At 40.5% G+C, this 17,894-nt stretch overlaps 1 protein-coding gene across 6 annotated transcripts in view; it reads right to left on the bottom strand.

The window, feature by feature from the left end:
* The window catches only part of TP53INP1 (tumor protein p53 inducible nuclear protein 1), a 58,178-nt gene that overhangs the window by 16,957 nt on the left and 23,327 nt on the right, over window positions 1–17,894 (bottom strand). The window lies entirely within an intron of this gene.

The raw sequence follows: 17,894 nt of genomic DNA, 5'->3' as shown, positions 1-17,894 counted from the left end.
GCGCATTAGCTATGCTGCTGGCACATCTTTGCGTGCCCCTTGAGGGGAGCGGATAGCGGGTCTCTCTGTGCTGCCCGGGGAGGGGGCAGCGTGCGGAGCTGCCTCCCTCTCTCCCCCGCCAGGGGTGTGCAGAGACGTGCCATCAGCCGGCCACTTCCAGGAGTGGTGTGCTGCACTGCCGGCCGGGACTCAGGGGCAGGTTGTCAGATATTTGTCCTGCATTTTTGGGGCCCCCCCCATCGTTGGGAGGCCCATTTTGTTTAAAGGGTAGTGGTCAGGAGCGGATTTACCATGAAAGGAGACACACCACCATTACAGAGCACCACTTCCACCAAGCAGCTCACATACCACAGTTTGAGAGCCCCTGGATTAAATAATCACAATGGTCCCTTCTGGTTTAAAATATGTGAATCTATGAAATCAAGTCACCTGAGCTATATGGGTGTAAATGATAGGAGAATCAGGCCTTTGTTCTGAGGAGCAGGAGAGAGGACGCCACATGTGTAGGTGGATGTTTTCTAGAAAGAAGCAGAGTCCATATGTGGCAGCTTGCAGGGACTCCTCACTAAGCAATTTTGAGACATTCTATACAACCTAAGGAAATTCTCAGGAAAAAACCCAATTAGTGTAGTTAAAATTGAGCAGAGAAACAGACTTGTTTTTTGAAAACACCCTAAAGTAATGTTACTGTAAAAAAATACAAACCTACACCGTGGAAAACCTGGTCACCCAAAATTAAGGTTCAGCTAAAAAACCCCGAACACCTACACATTATAAAGTATGGAAATACACAGTTAAGATTATGCATATAATCTTAACTCTACCCCACACCAATGCCTCGCTCTCATATTCCATCCTTCCTTCCTAAGTCATCCTTCTCTTCCTATCTATTTTGTAAGTCATGGTGTATATTTAGCAAAAAGACTTTTCATGGAGTTTTTTGTCTTCATTTTCGTAAGGGCTCTAAGAAGTCTACAACCTACAGCTACAGACATCTCATGCTTGGAAAAAGCCATTATACTTATACAGTTTGTGCGTGGACTATAGTAAGTGTGTATATCACATATTACCAATACTCAGTATAATTTTTCGTCAGTAGACTAATCTGCTCTTTCCTGTAGATCCTACAGTACAAGGATCTGGGTCAAAGATACTTGTCATTGTAGTTGCTAACTCTGAACCTGATTTCCCTCTCATTTATACTACTGTAAACTGAAAGTAATCCCATCGACGTTAATGGAGTTACAACTGTATAGACCCAGTTTAAAGGGGAATCAGAACCTCTGTTTCTGTTGTCACTTTTACAATTGGTGACAAGAAGTTTGAGAAAAGTGGGAAATTCTGTCCCTTGGTGTATTGCTTTTGAGTCAGGAAGTGGTAAAGTGTTCTTTCGGTGGACCGTGCAGCGCTTTGAAGAATGCAGGCATACTGGCAGTTAGTGACGTAAATAAAAAAGGTGCAGTTTGGTTTAAATTACACTGTAGTGTGTAACCAGAATGGCCTCACTTCTGCCAAGAGCTCATTGTAGAATCAGGGCCGAAAAGCATTTTAACAATAAGGAATTCAACTAAGAGGTGTTCTTAATTTGGGGGAGAGGGGCTACCTGGAAGGAGGCAAAGATGAACAATCTAGGCCATGTTTGTCAACTTCTGAAAAAGCAGAACTGAGCACACCCAGACAGAGACATTCCTGTCACAGCACCCTCTACCCTAGTCTGACTTCTATCTAGCTGTTACCTCAGTTTCCCCTCACTCAGGTTGAATCTCCTCATCTTCCCAGGAAGGCCTCACTGGCTCTCCCAAGTCTCTCTGGCCAGTTTTATTCCTCCAAATATAAAAATGTAGGCAAAATATCCAAAACCGAAAAACAGTTCCTCTACTCATTCTGTCTTTTCCACCCCTTGCCACTCTCAGTTCTGAAAGAATGCACCATTCCCTTCAGGGCCTGCTGCAGAAGCCATGTCCTTCCTGCAGCTCCTCTCAACCCTTTACAGGCTCTGACCACTTTTTAGGTGGGTCTGATAACCAAACAGGGCTGGCTGGCCCCAGAACCCTTGTTATATTTCCATTCAGGCAATGGTTCTTAACCCAACGTACATGTACCACTGGGGGAATCCAAAGGTCTTCTAGGAAGTACATCAACTCATCTAAATATTTGCCTAGTTTTACAACAGGTTCCATAAAAAGCATTAGCAAAGTCAGTAGAAACTAAAATGTCATACAGACAATGTATTTATATAGTTCTATATACTATATCAGCGGTTCTTAAACTGTGGGCAAGTTCATTTTAATAGGGTCACCAGGGCCAGCGTAAGACTTGCTGGGGCCCAGAGCAGAAAGCCGAAGCCCAAGCTCCACCATGTGGGGCCGAAGCCTGACTTTCTGATAGAGGTGAAACTTCGGGTAGGCAAGACAAATCAGACTTCTGAAACGGGTACAGTATTCTGGAAAGGTTGAGAACCACTGCATTAAGGTGTTAGCTACTCATCTAATAATGGTGCCACTTTGAAGGCATGCACAAACAATTGAGTGTAGTTAATTAAATATGCACTTGTTACTTCAAAGAACCTCCAAGGTCACTGATTTGTAAGATGCACAAGCCAAAAACAGTTGAGGACTAAATAACTTCAAGCCCTAGGATCCCAGAAAACCTGTAAACAGGGCAAGTCAACAACCCCCAAACTTTTTATTATTTTTTACTTTAAAAACAAATAAATTAAAAGCAAAAACACCCAAGAAACAAAACGCATATATGCAATGTTACACTGTGAGAGAAATAACTAAACAGAAAGGAAAATCTAAAAGTTAAGCTTAAGGGTATGTACACTACAAGGGTTACAGTTGCAGTTACACCAGTGTAGCAGACACCTACTACAGTGACAGAAGTGTTTTTTCCATCTCTGTAGTAAATCCACCTGCTCAAGAGGTGGTAGCTAGGTTGACAGAAGAATTCTCTATCGAACTAGCTACTATGTCCCTGGGGACAAAGTCACCCTAACTATATCGCTCAAGGCATAAAAGTTTTCACAGCCATGAGCGACGTAGCTAGATTGATCTAAGTTTTAGATGTAGACCTGGCCTAAGTTCCAGGAAAGTTGACCCAGCCACATTGCACATATGGTTTATATTTAATAAAACACTAATTAACATATTACACCATTAATAGTCTGTGTTAGGCTCCAATCCTGCAATGAGGTCTGCATAGGTAGACTTCAGCATGTATGTGAAGACTTATTAAAATTAATAGGGGGTGCCATGTGGACCTGGGGCACTCCCACATATAGCATGTTGCAAGATCAAGGCCTCAGATTGTAAACTCATTGAGACAAGGGCGGTTTTTGTTTTGTGTCTTGTATAGTGCTGAGTTTTATTAAAATTGGCTTTTAATAAAAACAATATAGAGATACAAGATTTGCAACATACATTAATTAATGTTGCTGAAGGCCAGGGTAACTTTTGACATTTCTTGATTCTGAGTGCTTGTTCTTGTAACTTTAAGATTGCATCAACACTTTTTGTATGCATTTTTTTCCCGTATGAGAGCACACAAAACTTACATGTAAAAGAAAAGCTTAGAGAAACTAACACATACTAATGGCTGAAAAATGTGTTCTTGCAGCTGGGAGTGGGCTTGAAGGAGTCTGCCCAATATGTGTGACCTGATTGACAGAATTTGCATAGCATTTATGGTTTGCAATGTGCCTGTGTAAACTCTGTCTGGTATTTTAGGACACACATTTCTCTAGGCTGCACTAGCCTTTCCAGAGTTATGAGATAAAAATAAAAATGGCCATATGAAGGCATCAGGGTTCCTCCCCCACTCTGAACTCTGGGGTATAGATGTGGGGACCTGCATGAAAGACCCCTAAGCTTATTTTTACCAGCTTAGGTTAAAAACTTTCCCAAGGCACAAATTCCGCCTTGTCCTTGAACAAATTCCGCTGCCACCACCAAGTTATTTAGCCAAAGAACCAGGGAAAGGACCTATTCCCCCAAGCCCTACACCCCCTTTCCTGGGGAAGGCTTGAGAATAATATCCTCACCAATTGATATAAGTGAACACAGACCCAAACCCTTGGCTCTTAAGAACAATGAAAAATCAATCCGGTTCTTAAAAGAAGAATTTTATTTAAAGAAAAAGTAAAAGAATCACCTCTGTAAAATCAGGATGGTAAATACTTCACAGGGTAATCAGATTCAAACAGGATTCCCCTCTAGGCAAAACTTTAAAGTTACAAAAAAACAGGATAAACCTCCCTCTAGCAAAGGGAAAATGCACATGTTGAAAACAAAAGGTAATCTAACGTGCCTTGCCTTATTTACTTACTCTTTTTGTAATATCAGAGACTTGTACAGGATGGTTTATAGGAGAAGGAGTTTTTTGACCTGATGCTTCTCTGCTTTCCCCAGAGAACACACCAACAAAGCCTCCCCACCCCCAAGATTTGAAAGTATTTTCTTTCCCCATTGGTCCTTTTGGTCAGGTGCCAACCAGGTTATTTGAGCTTCTTAACCCCTGACAGGTAAGGAGGAATTCTAGGCTACCCTTAGTTGTATGGTTATGACAGAAGATGTTACTGGGTGGTCCATTCACCACTCAGCAGTGCCTCCCATGCCCCATCTGGGGAATTAGCTCTACCACCTGGTCTGATGCCCCTTCCTGCAGTTACTCAGTCCATCATTCCCCTCAGTTACTCCATGGCCTCTCCTGCACCAGGAGTGGTAGCAATGTCCTCTTCATAGTTCAGTCCTCCAGCTAAGTCACATTAAAGTTCTTCCCCCTTCCAAGGTATCACAAGGCCTTTGAGGCAAACTGTCCCAAGCAGTCCGCCCCCCACTACCTGGTCTGTGCTACTTCTCTGGCAGCTGATAGGGGAACCGGGGCCTGTCCTCTACACCAGTTTCCAGTCCAGGGATCCTCAACCCAGCAGCTCTGGACTTTTACTCTCCCAGCCCTTATTGATCCCTACTCTCTCCTTGCAGCTTCCTACTCTTTCCCCTTGTACTCTTTCCCCCAGTGCAACTGCAGGTTTCCTTTCCAACTTATTCTCTTTATAGATCCTGTCCAGCTCCTCCCCCCAGCTGTTGCAGTTAGACTGTAGCACACCATAGATTTTCTCCAGGTGCAGCCTAAGGTTAATTGGCCTAACTTACCCCATCAGGCATTGTGTTTGGTGGATACCCCATCACAGAAGGGTAATTTGACAAGGTAGAAAATAACCTAAGAGCTATAAACTCAGTTATTTTAATGTACTACATTAACTTTCAGCTCACTGACAAGAAGTTTTTAAAGAAACTTAAAAAACCAAGACTCAGCTCTGCATATAGGAAAAGCCAATTAAAATACCTTTGTACTTCCAAAACACTGGTTGTGAGATGGGTAAGGGAAGGAAAGTGGTTGGTAAACAGCACATGTATTTAGATCTCCACTAAAGAGGTGAGACACAAAATTAAACACAAAGAGTAAGTCCCCGCTAAGGGCTTGTCTGTAGTGGAAAATTATAGTCTGTTAGAACATGTGTTAATTAAGATAATGTTAACCACTCAGTATAGTGAAATATTGTCATGTTTAGTATTGTATGCTGGGTTAGCGGTGACCAGCCAACTCACTGTTAAACATGATAGTTCTTGTCTGCATTGAGTGCCATGTTATGTTAAGTCATGTAACATAATTAACTAAGACAAAATTTTAACATGATGAAATTTTCAAGTGTAGACAAGCCCTAAGAAGGTTCATATTGTTGTGTTTGAAAGCTGGCTCCAGGAAGAATTAAGAAGGGCAAGTAATATATTGGAGGTCCCCAGCAAGGTACTTCTTAGAGTAGAGATCTCCCATTTCCTGAGTTGCTCCCCTTAGTTCCTCTTTCCACTCCTCTCATCTTCCTAATCTTGCCTTTTACTTCCTGTTTCCATCATCAGGAAAGGATGAAGAGAGTGGATTTTCCTCACTCCTCTCCCCAAACCACACAATCCTTGGCAGGCGGGAGACAGGCCTGAGAGCGAGGTCTTTTACCAAAATGGACCAGCTGACCACAAGCTGCTCTCGCCAATCAATGCTCTAGTGACCCAACTCAGCAAGGCCCTAAGCATGTGCAGAGTCCCAATGAAGTAAGTGAGACTATTCATAAATTTAAGGTAAGGCACGTGCTTAGATATCTTGCTGACTTGAAGTCTATGGGCTTGAATCTGCACTCATTGAAGTCAATAACAAAATTCCCATTGACTTCAGTGGTGCAGGATTAGGCCTTAAATCCCTGACCCAAAGCTCATTTAATATGTCCATGGAGATGTTTCTTGGACAAAATGAACAAGTCTTAATGCGGTTGAGAGCAACTTGGACAGGCTCTGAAAGGACATGGGTTGCCCCTTAACCCTTTCTGCAAATGTCTGAGGGCTAAACTTGTGGCAGGAAAAGAAACTTCAATTCCACGTTCGTTGTGGTTGTCCTGCAAATTGAGGTCCCTTATAAATTAAAGAGATTCCTTTGGTCTTGGGTTTCATGAGCCACAAAAGCTGGCCCTGGATCTGACTTCCCTTTATAAAGATTTAAATTTGTGACTTGTGTTTTTGAGAATTTCTTCTCATGTTATTAAGGGGGGGTGGGGGGGAAGACTCAGAAGAAATCACTGAAGCAAACAAACCAGGCTCATCTCCCCAAATTGTGTATAGTTGTGTGATTATGAATTAGGGTTAGTGGTGGAAATAAGTAGACCATCCACTAGAACTTCCTGTGTACCCAGAGACAGATTAATGGTATGGCCAAGGCTATAAAACACGATGTGCACATCTAGGGTATTATATAGATGTAATAAAAATAATAATAGTCTGGGGCTCTGGCATCCCATATTTTCAAAACTTTGTATGTATTGATTTTCAAGAACTGAAACATTAATGCCAGGCATGACATACTGTACATGTAACACCAGCACTTATGAAGAATATATGACTAGCCAGGGTGCACAGAAACAGTGACCTTTCTACAACCAGTTCTGCAAATTACTATGAATGCACTGAGCTTCTAACAAAGAGCTCCCATATGTAGTGTCTTTTGAAGAGGCCCCACTACTCAGACATTCTTCTTAAATGGTAGGTGAGAGCATGATATATCTACATATTACAAATACTGAGTAATAGTGGAAAGAATGGTCCTAAATAGAATGTATGCACATACAAAATGTGAAGCAGTTCCACCTAACTTTTGGAAAATAGAATGTTCCTCCATACAAAAAAACAAATCAAAACAAAATGAAATCTTATAGACAAATATGTATAAAATTAGTTTAAATAGTTAGCCAACCAAGTTTATAAAACAAAACAATGATTTGTCAGCAGAGAGAAACTGGCATAGCTACATGGTAATGTCCTGGGAAGTACTCCTAGATCCTCCATTCAACGCATCTTCCACACATCAGCCGGCGGTTTAAACTCAGTGGAATACAGCTGCCAAAGGCAGTAAATGGTTCAATAAAAGATTCCATTAAAGACTAGTGTCCTGAACCTACAAATCCTTAATATCCAGTGCTTCACTCAGTACCAACTGTAGCTTAAATGGGACTATTTATGGTAGGAAGTAATTTGCTGGATAGTAAGTGTTTGCAGGATCAGGCCTTAAATGTTGTAAGTCCTGATCCGAAGAACACTGAAATAAATTGAAAGACTCCCATTGATTTCAATGGGACTTGGATCAGGCCCAAAGTACACAGACAGATGGAGGTTTGAGTTTATAATCCTACTGAAGTTAAATATTTTTTAAAATAAAAAAGGAACAGCTATTCAAATGATTTCAAATCTCTATTACAAATTTAGAAAAAACCCTCTGTATATTCAGAATACTAAGAGCCTGCAAAGTGCAAAGCGTAAGAAATAACTATAGTTGCATATTTCAGGTACTTATTTTTGCAAATGGAATATTGTTCATCTTAGATTCAAGCATCAGACTCAACTAACAATGTCCATTCCATTTCTGCTCACCATTTTTGGACTTTGGCAAGAGCAAGTCTCTGCAACTTTGACAGATTTCAAAAATCTAAAACTGGCCACCCCTTTCCTAGGTATAAGGCAATAGCTTATATCCAAGTTTTCCAAATAAGTTTTTGGGCGGAGGCAACATCTTTCCATCTTTTTAGTAAAACAGATGTTAAAGTCTGGAGATATATTTTAGAGTTCTGGAACACTAATTCACCAGATATTCTGGCAGTTTCTGGAACCAAATTATGAAGTGACAGTGAACCACATATAATCAAAACAGTACATACCACAGAAAAGAGCTGAGTCTTGCAGTTCTACTAGCAGAAATCATTGGATTAGCGTTCTCCAAACCAGTCAGCTGTTACAATTCACTCAACCATTTAAACAAAACAAAAAAACAAACAAAAGAGAGGATTCAGTTGCCTCTGGAACACCTGCACTGTTAAAGTGTCTGAACCAAGATGTATTTTCTGTTTCATCCATTTCAGAAATCAGTCTTTTGTTCTCCCTCACTGCACAGAAGTGTATTTTAAAAATAAAAAAACCCATAAAACTTTCAAGCCTTCTTTACACATCATAAGGGAGTAAAAATGGGCATAATATTTTTAACTTTTGTATGAAACTTTTACTATCACCCATGGTCAGACTTGGAAAAAAAAAAAGCAGCAGTACTCATCCATGCTTCACCCACAACCCAAATTCTGTCTCCTTCTCTATGATACCAGAATACGAAGCCCTTCACTACAGTTGTTCACATTATACAAATATGCACAACCCTCATTTTTCTTGAGTGCTTTGTCTGATGACATTTTAATTGTCATAATAAGTCTGATAGGTAGTAGTGTCTAGGTTTTAAAATGTAATTTCAGTCAGGAGGGATAGCCAGAGGTGCAGGGGCCTGATTGTGTGTCAACATGGCAGTAATTCCCTCCAACCCCCAGGTATGCATTAATACATTCTCCATTGAAATTGTTTGTCCTCCTTTCACATTATGCTGGATTTTTTCCAGTACAATTTCCCTGTCCTCCTGCCTCAACCTGTTTTATGTCTCAGCATTCCATCTTTTCTCCATGTGGCCAGCGTCCATATTCATAACTCCATGTAACCAGGAAATAGCTCTTTCTTGCTAATCTTCTTTTAAAGCTGAAGTTTGAGAGCCTATTATTGTGACTCTAGTCTGCCTAATTCTAGTAACATGTCCTTATCATCCAAGGTGGAAAGAGGCCTGAAAGCATTGGAATTTGAAACTGAACAATTGTTACTTTTATGATGCTCCTAGGTATTTCAAGGGATGGATGGGTTAATGACTATAGCATTTCTTGTTTTTAATTTCAGTGTCTATTCTAGGACGATGGGCATCCCAGAGTAGGTATGAGCACAGATGTACTATATACACACAATGGTGGAAAGGCACTCCAGGCTCAGCTCCAGTAAAAGGGCCTCTTTTCCTTCCTTTGCAGGTCACCTTTAAGAATGCAAACTCCTGATTCCATTCTTTGTTTTCGTGTAATTAATGTTTTAATAATTGTCTATTTGTTTACACTTCTTTGAGAGGATGAGTAGGGTCCCTATGCCTGACAGAGCAAGCATGCTTAACTGTGTTTTTAACAATCTGGAACTGAGAGATGGTGATGAGGCAATGATGAGTTGCAGCAAAGTCTCTTTTTAAAATGTCATATTGAAACAAACCTTTGCAGTGTGGTTAGCCATGGTTATATATTTATAAAAAAAAAAGCCCTTCTGCAATGGTATTGTGATAAACATCAGCCTAAGACAGACCAAAGCCAGTAGCACTGTTCTTGCACAGCTGCTGATTCTACAAACACACAAAATTACATCTTGATGACATTTTTAATCTTACCTATTCACTAGTTGCTTCCTGTTAGCTCACCCTGAGTCACATTCTTCCTAAAATACTAATAATTAACAAGCTCTAATTTGTCTCATTAATAGAGTATTGAACTTTAAGAAAGTAGCGTGACTGGCTCCAAACCAAGCTAACGGGCACTAGATTTTTTTAAAAATGTGCTTGAATTTCAAATGTAGGACTCTATCCAGTATCCAGTCACCTCGATCTTTCCCAGGTTTCAAGTTTCCTGGGTTGCAAAACCATGTGCCCCAATTCTGAGCTGCACCCCTATTTATGTCTCTCGTGAATTCTGTACCAAGGTTTCAGTGAAAGTTAGAACAGCACCAGTAGATGAAGAGTGCCAAACACTGCTGGGAGAAGATCAAGTCACTTAGTCTGCTACAGTAGAGCTTGGGAATACTTATCATGGTGGGGCAGAAGAGACCTGTCCTTTCGCTGATTAATTGGACTTTTTTCTGGGACAGAAAACACTAATGCCAGCCTTTCGCATACTTGGAGCATATATTTCTTTGCCTTCTCCAAGAGCAAGACCATCTGTGAGGAACCAGATAGAATCCTCTTGACTCTGAGGAAAGGGAAACAAAGTCTTCTCTGACTCAATGATCAGAGGTAGAAGATGATAAAGATGACTGGTTAGCAGTTGGGATAAGGAGTGCTTATTCCTAGCAAAAATATATATTGTTGTTTTCCGGAGCCTTAACAAAACAAAGGACAAAACTTAGGGCCTGGTCCAAAGCTATCAAACTCAGTGGAAAGAATCCCAATGACTTCAATGGGCTTTAGATCAGATCTTAAATTGGAACCCATGCACCATTATTATTAGCGTTGGACTGGCCATTAACGTCACTCCCAGCCAGGAATAGCTGGTTCTGTAATCAAATTCCCCCTTCTGCAGGGAACTGAAAGATATGTGCTGCCATTACTGTTGCTGTGAGAGTTTGAACTGATAGCCAATGAGGGTAGAAGTGCTTTGATTCCAGGAAGTTCAAATAAGAGAAGTTAATATAGGAAAGCTAATCAATAAGGCAAGCAATTTATTCTGGTAAATTTTCATGCAGCCTCAGATACCATAGCACTAACAAAGCCAATCAATGTGTTATGGTGTCTCTGGCTGGCCTGTACAGAACTGAGTTTTTTTAAACCACATGTAAAAGTTTATCTTGGATTTCAAGTATTTATTGACAAATTTCCTCTTCTCCTCAGGTCACGCACACCAGATGCCAGCACTTTGTGCCAACTGAGCCTCTGCTGAGAGAATAAATGCTGGGGGAGGTCTTGAAATGCTTTGTGCAACAGACATGGACAAGAACCAATGAGTCACCAATACCTGTTGAAAGACTGCAACTGAAGACACAGTTTTGCATTAATCTTAAAATAGTTCCTTTTCAGCTACTGTGCCCCGTAGAAAATTGATTATGCACACATTACAAAATGAACAAGGTCTCAGAATGCAGTGTCTGGAAGATGACAGTTGATTAATCCTTTAAATAAATGAGTTGGATAATGTGATGGATACATGGCATTCAAACCTGGTATACGAGTTTTTAGAATACTGTACTATGAATACCAAATGAGTGGCCCATTTCTTATTAAACTTATCAACAGGGAGTGTTATCACTTATTAGAGCCAGATATTGGAAGTTAAGACTCCCTGGTTCTGTTCTGGGCTCAGCTGCTGACTTTGTGTGTTACTTTGCACAGATTACCTAACTCTCTGCCTCAGTTACCTCATTTGTAAATTGGAAGTGATAGTACCTACTTCACAGGGATGTCGTGAGACTCAATAGTTTGCACTTAGCGTGTTTCATCTGAGACTAGCAAGGAAAATTTTCAAAGAATAATTTTAAAAAAATCCATAATTATTGGGAAAGCTCTTTGACCATAGTTGAAATAGCAATTATTATTACAACATTCCCGCTGCTGTTGGTTCAGCTTCATAAGCATCAGGCTGGAAGAGAGAGGCTATCTGAAGGATGCTGTAACTATTAATCTCTGGGTCAAAGTGGTACTGCTGGTGCTGTGAGTCACAATACAGATGACTGATTAATTGTAATATGAACGGTGAAAACATAAAATGTTTCACGTACAGCTAAGGTTTCATAGAAAATGGTTAATAGATTTTGAGACGTTTATGTATAGTTTATGTTTGGGGCTTTTTATTATATATAAACATATTTTTAAAAGGGGGAGGGGTTATTTTCTCTCACAGAGGACCTCTCTGTGGGATGGCTACTAAGGGAAAAGTCTCAAGGATTCACCCTAACCAGCTAGCGCATGTTAAGAAGAGACCCCTTTCCCTGTCTATGCTAAGGTTTTAGAACACGTTGCTAACACATTTTGAAAGTACACATTTTAGCCTAGTGTAATGCAGCTGCAGCATTGTGATACTGCACCCCATATCTGCCATAATAACATTGTGATATGATGACATAATTATGATGCATTTTGTACAAGATAAGTCAGGTGAGGTGTCATTGGAAAAAGTTATGATTTTCTGAATAGGATTATCCTATTTGTATGCATGTATCATTTTTGTACCTGAAATTATGAATATTGACTAGGGATCTGCATTTCAAATGGGCTTATTCTGGAAAACACCTACAGCCAGCTTTTCAGGTACAACAATGAAGAAGCCAGTCAGGGCTAATGGCCCATCAGCAAAGACAATGGACTGTAGAATAGCTTACCCTTCCAGTGGGCATTTTGGCTAGCCTATAAGCAATAGCTGCTATAACTCTACAAGGACATGTGACCAGATCACATGTCTCTGGAGTCCATCTTGGGATGTCAGTATTTTTCCACAAACTGGTCTGGGAACCAAGTTTTGAAACAAAGGGTTCCCACCCTAGGCTAATGCTATATAAGGCAGGGAGTGACATCATCTTGTTTTCTTCACTCCCAACAAAAGAAGATACCTGGAAACACCTGAGAAACAGACTGAATTGGGGGAAGTACTGGATCCAGGCTAAAGGGATTTCTAGCCTATGTAGGAAACATCTGGGAATTCCAAGCTCCAAAGCAAGGGTAGCTTGTGCCTTAATTCACAAAGTCTACCTGTACCATCAGTTAGATTGGATATGAATAGCAGATTCTCACTATATGTAGTATATTAAACTCAGGTTGCATTTTTGTTTATTTGCTAGGTAATCTGCTTGCTATCACTTAAAATCTATTTTTTGTTTTAATCCATAGCAATGAGCTTTGACTGGAGTGCTTGGGAAAATCTCCACTTGGTAACTACAAGCGTGCATTGTCCTCTTCATACTGAGGGAGAGGTGGACTGGGTATTACACTCATATACTGGCCAGATTTGACCAGGGCAGAATGGTACTGCTCTGGGGTCTTAGGATGGGAAGCTGGTGGTTAGAGAATCCACGTGTAACTGCAGTTGGGTATGTCCCTACCTGTGTGAATGCTGGTGAAAGTGCAAGCTGGAGGACTTTGCAGCTTGTCACAGCAGCACAGTGCGAGAGGGAGCCCAGGTTGGTGGGTCAGACGGCTCAGTGGTACCCCAGTTCCAGGTGGCACCCTGGGGAGAGCCTGTCACAAGCAGCATTAACAATACTGAGTATATTTTTTCCAAAAAATCCCTGCTGTAGATAAGGCCTTGAAGTGCCTCCTTGGGTTTTTAGGAAACATCATGACTGTGGATGAGACAGAGTCAAGAATTTATTGTGAGAAAACTGACAGCTCAAGAAAGGAGCTATATAAAAATGTACTTAAAGTGAAAGGGCTTCTTTCTCAGTGCCTGAATTTAAAGTATCAATGAAATGTCAGAGTACTTGAATAATTAAAGTGGTGTAAAGAGATGTAATTGCAAGACTTGCAAAGACAGCACACAAAGCTGTCTCATTAGGAGGATAAGCTGAACTCTTAGTGGCATTACAAGTCAAAGAGTGAAAAATGCACCAGAGTATTTAAAATTGAGTAAGTGAATGGTTTATGTGTAGACTGAACACAAAGACAGTGGGCTGCAGAACTATTACTAGACGAAAGCTGCATGTTACAGGTCTTAGGCTACGAAACAGGATGATAAACTACAAGGATGTTGGAAATAACCTGCAAGAAATATAGCTTGAACATTCAAAGGGGCAGCAGCAGGTTATAAGTAATATTTAAAAACAAACCAAGTATCCTTAGCTGTATAACTAAACACCACCTCCGATTATTAAGACTGTGTTTGTTCGTATTTGTTTTTTGAGGTTTAAGTTTACTTCCCCAGACATATATACCGTTTATTCACTTTTTCCCCCACTTCATCTTGGAGACAGAAAATAAAGTCTGATCAGTTTCAATTTCACTCTATGGTAGCACAATGCTACAATGTTTGAGTTGCAAACACTGCAGGGAAATGCCTAAAATTATTTTAATAATAAAAATATGTTTCAAACCCAATATTAGACACAGGAACAATCAGAGATATCCCCCTCCCATTAACCCAGAAGCTAAATATTTGGTAAACTACCTGCCATCATCCTTTAACACTTTAGAGAGACATGCATGGTTTGGCTGCAGTGCTCCATTTTGATAGCTAAATGGAAATGAAGACTGCAATAGAAATGTTTGGCACAGTCTTCCAGGGCACTTGGTTCTGCCCTGTTCTGCTGCAGGAAGCAGCTGCAGATCTGTTACCATCTTACCACTGTGTGATGGTGCCTTTGGCACTAGATCCTGCAACTGGATCCCTGGGCAGCCACTTATAGCCACATGAAGTCCAGCTGAAGTAAATGAAGCTCCAAATGGGTTCAAAGTTGGCTTGCACTGATCTGATTGGAGGACTGGGACCTTGGATAGAGTCCATGTTGGAGTAAGGTCTCATCCTACTTCCACTGATGCTGATGGGGACTTTTGCCACTGACTTCCAATGGGAGGAAGCTCAAAGCCTTGAAATGCAGTAAACAGAAGTTAACATTACTGCATATACTGACATAACCTGGGAGATTTTGACAAAAATATTTAATATACTTCTGTGTCCACATCATTTTGGAAATTACTACTAAGGAATTGTAGCTGTCTGAAAATTATTTGAACACCATTAGAGCCATCCTTGTTATAACATGCTGAAGTACTTGGCTCCTGAGTGAGAGTCTTTTTTAATCAGATAAAGTGCCTTTAATTTACATTATTTTGCTAAATGTGATTGGGCACCCTGGCTTTTTTCCCCTGTTGCTATAGTTCCATCACATCTGTTAGGAGTAACTCTTTTAATTGCATCAGTTAGGCTTACATAAAAGAGTATTTTAATGATACAAAAACTTGCGTAAAGCACAGTCTGAAGTCTGGCTGAAGAAGAACCTCACATTCAAACCCTCCCTCCTGTCCCCCCAACTTAAAAGTTCCCTGTGCTATAATTGCCATTCTATGCACTCATTATCCATGGTTAGCAGAGGAACTGCACTTCTTGTTTAAAAATGCAGGTTCCCTTGCTTCTCAGACACCAGGAAACACAGTAAGTGGTTTAATTACATGTCTAAAGCCTTTTGATACTCATCTCTGGAACAAAAGAAACAAAAAAGTGACCACATAATATATTTGCTAGATGGTGCATTACAGTAAGTGCAAACTATATTAAGATGGCAAGTTCAAAGCTTGTGCCAGTTTAATGATTAATGTTTCAAGTAGAGTTAATGTATAAAATATGTTTAGATGTAAAAGTTAACATAAGTCCAAATAAAACAAATTTCTGATTGACACCTTTGACTGGAGCAGTTTGCAAGCTGCAGGCATACACACAAACTTTCCAGACAGAGATGCTTTCTTGTGTAAGAAAAGTAATTTTCTTTCCACATAGTAAAATGAAGTGAAGTTTGTGCTAGTCAGGCATTTCTTTGTTTTATAACCTCTACTGTCACAATTTTTTTAATACAACCCAAACTGTGTGTAAACAAGACAGTTTTGTTAACATTCAATCTACAACAGAGTTGTCAATGAAACAAATTAGAACATGATATTGAGTTGCTATTTCATGACATTGCATCACAACATAATGATGTTGCATTGCCTTGTCACTGTGATATGAGCTATTTTAGGAGTTAGCTAGATTTTGGCTAGGGTCTTGCTATTGTAAGACTGGACTGAGTGGATTACCATATTTGTTGGTTGAAGCTTCCTGGAATAGAGAAACTGGTGTCTGTACAGTGGTAGTGCTGTTTTGTAATTACAGCATATAAATCAAACACAGCACCATTCATCCCAAGGAAGTCAAAGAGCTTTATAAACTAATTCATTAACTCCACAGTGCTCTTCATCCTCCATTGTAATGCAGCCACATCTGGAGTGAAATACAGGTCACAGTTTAAGATATGGTGGGGATGGGGAGGATTCAGTGGGAGAAGTGGTTGGCCATTGTGTGGGGAGAGTAACTAGTTCTCTGGAGCTGCCAGTCTAAAAGAGACATTAGTTAACAGGGAGTACAGTACTCAATTTTCAAAACATTTGTAATTGTTATTCCTGAACAAAATATCCTCAGGGTCTTTGAAGGCCCTAGTCCTCACTGATGATGGAACCCATATTTAAGATGAAATTTTAAGCACTGGCTTGAGTTAGTATGCAAAAATGGCATCTGAAAAAGTTCCCTGATGAATACACCAGATTTTCATGCTCAGATATTTCAAAACAACCAAAGTTTTATTTAAACTTTATGCACACATATAAAATCTCCAATTTTGCCTCCTCAATTTTATCTAATACAGCTACCATGCTACCACACAATAATAGTCTCCCAATTAAATCAGAGCTCCTAAATTAGGTCAGACTTAACATTTTTGTTGTTCCAAGAAATATTACCTCTTTTAGATAAGAGATGGAAAAGTTTGCCCCTACAGCTACATGTTCCAAGTACTATGGATATGCATACAAAATAATTTTTCATAGGATAAATAATTATGATCCACTTTACACTGGGCATCTTGTTTTCTCTTTCCTTAGGACTGCTAAATGGCGAGTTCTTCGGTCAGGAACTATACTGTACCTAGCTAAACATTTGGCAAACTGAATCAATGTCTGGATATTAAAACATGGAAATAAGTTAGCTCCCTTTGTTCAAAAGGGAGTGGGGAAGAGCCAATATGAAGGGGGAGGGGGAGGGAAAAAGGAAACAAGATTTGTTTCCTGGCTTAATGTTTCTAGTTCAAGCATTGACTTACATTGACCTGCCTCACAGAACGGAAGCTTTGCCATACTGATGCAGAAAGGATTACTTTCCCATGGTTTTCAGTTGTCAGTCTTCAAAATAAAGTTCCTTTCTCCTTTAAGGCTCTCAATAATTCTTTTGTTTCAGCATCAAAATGGCCATACTGGGTCAGACCAAAGGTCCACACAGCCCAGTATCTGGTCTTCTGACAGTGGCCAGTGCCAAATGCTTCAAAGGGAATGAGCAGAACAAGGCAATTTATCCAGTGATTTATCTTATCAAGTCCTAGCTTCTGGCAGACAGAGGTTTAGGGACACCCAGGGGATGGGTTTGCCTCCCTGACCATCTTGGTAAATAGCCATTCATGGACCTATCCTCCATGAATTTACCTAATTTTTATTTGAAGGCAATTATACTTTTGGCTTTCACAACATACCCTGACAACAAGTTCCACAGCTTGACTGTGTGTTGTGTGAAGAAGTACTTCTTTATGTTTATTTTAAACCTGCTGCCTATTAATTTTGTTGGATGACCCCTGGCTCGTGTGTTATGTAAGGGGTAAATAACACTATTCACTTTCTCCCACCGGTGCAAGTAAGCCGGTGTGGTCATACCCTGTACCATTAAGACATTTATTGCTGGTATGCCGTACTGGAAAGACACATTCAGTATCTGCTGAATACCACAGGACTCTCCCAGGAACCGCAGTGGCGAAAGGAGCAGAATGTGGGGCCGCCAGGTGGCCCCACATTGGCAGCCCCTCCAGCATGGCTGTACCACCCACAGCTCTGCCCCCAGCCCTCTCATACAGCTGCGTCTCCTGTCTAGAGTCTGTACATCCCTGCTGGAGGACAGGGCTGGGAGCAGTACAGCTGCTCCAGAGGAGCTGCTGGCATGGGGCTGCCTGGCCACCCCACATTCTACT

Source organism: Eretmochelys imbricata, chromosome 2 (genome assembly GCF_965152235.1).
Source record: "Eretmochelys imbricata isolate rEreImb1 chromosome 2, rEreImb1.hap1, whole genome shotgun sequence".
NCBI lineage: Eukaryota > Metazoa > Chordata > Testudines > Cheloniidae > Eretmochelys > Eretmochelys imbricata.
The sequence above is the reverse complement of the archived record's forward strand: the minus strand, read 5'-3'. Positions and strand labels throughout refer to the sequence as shown.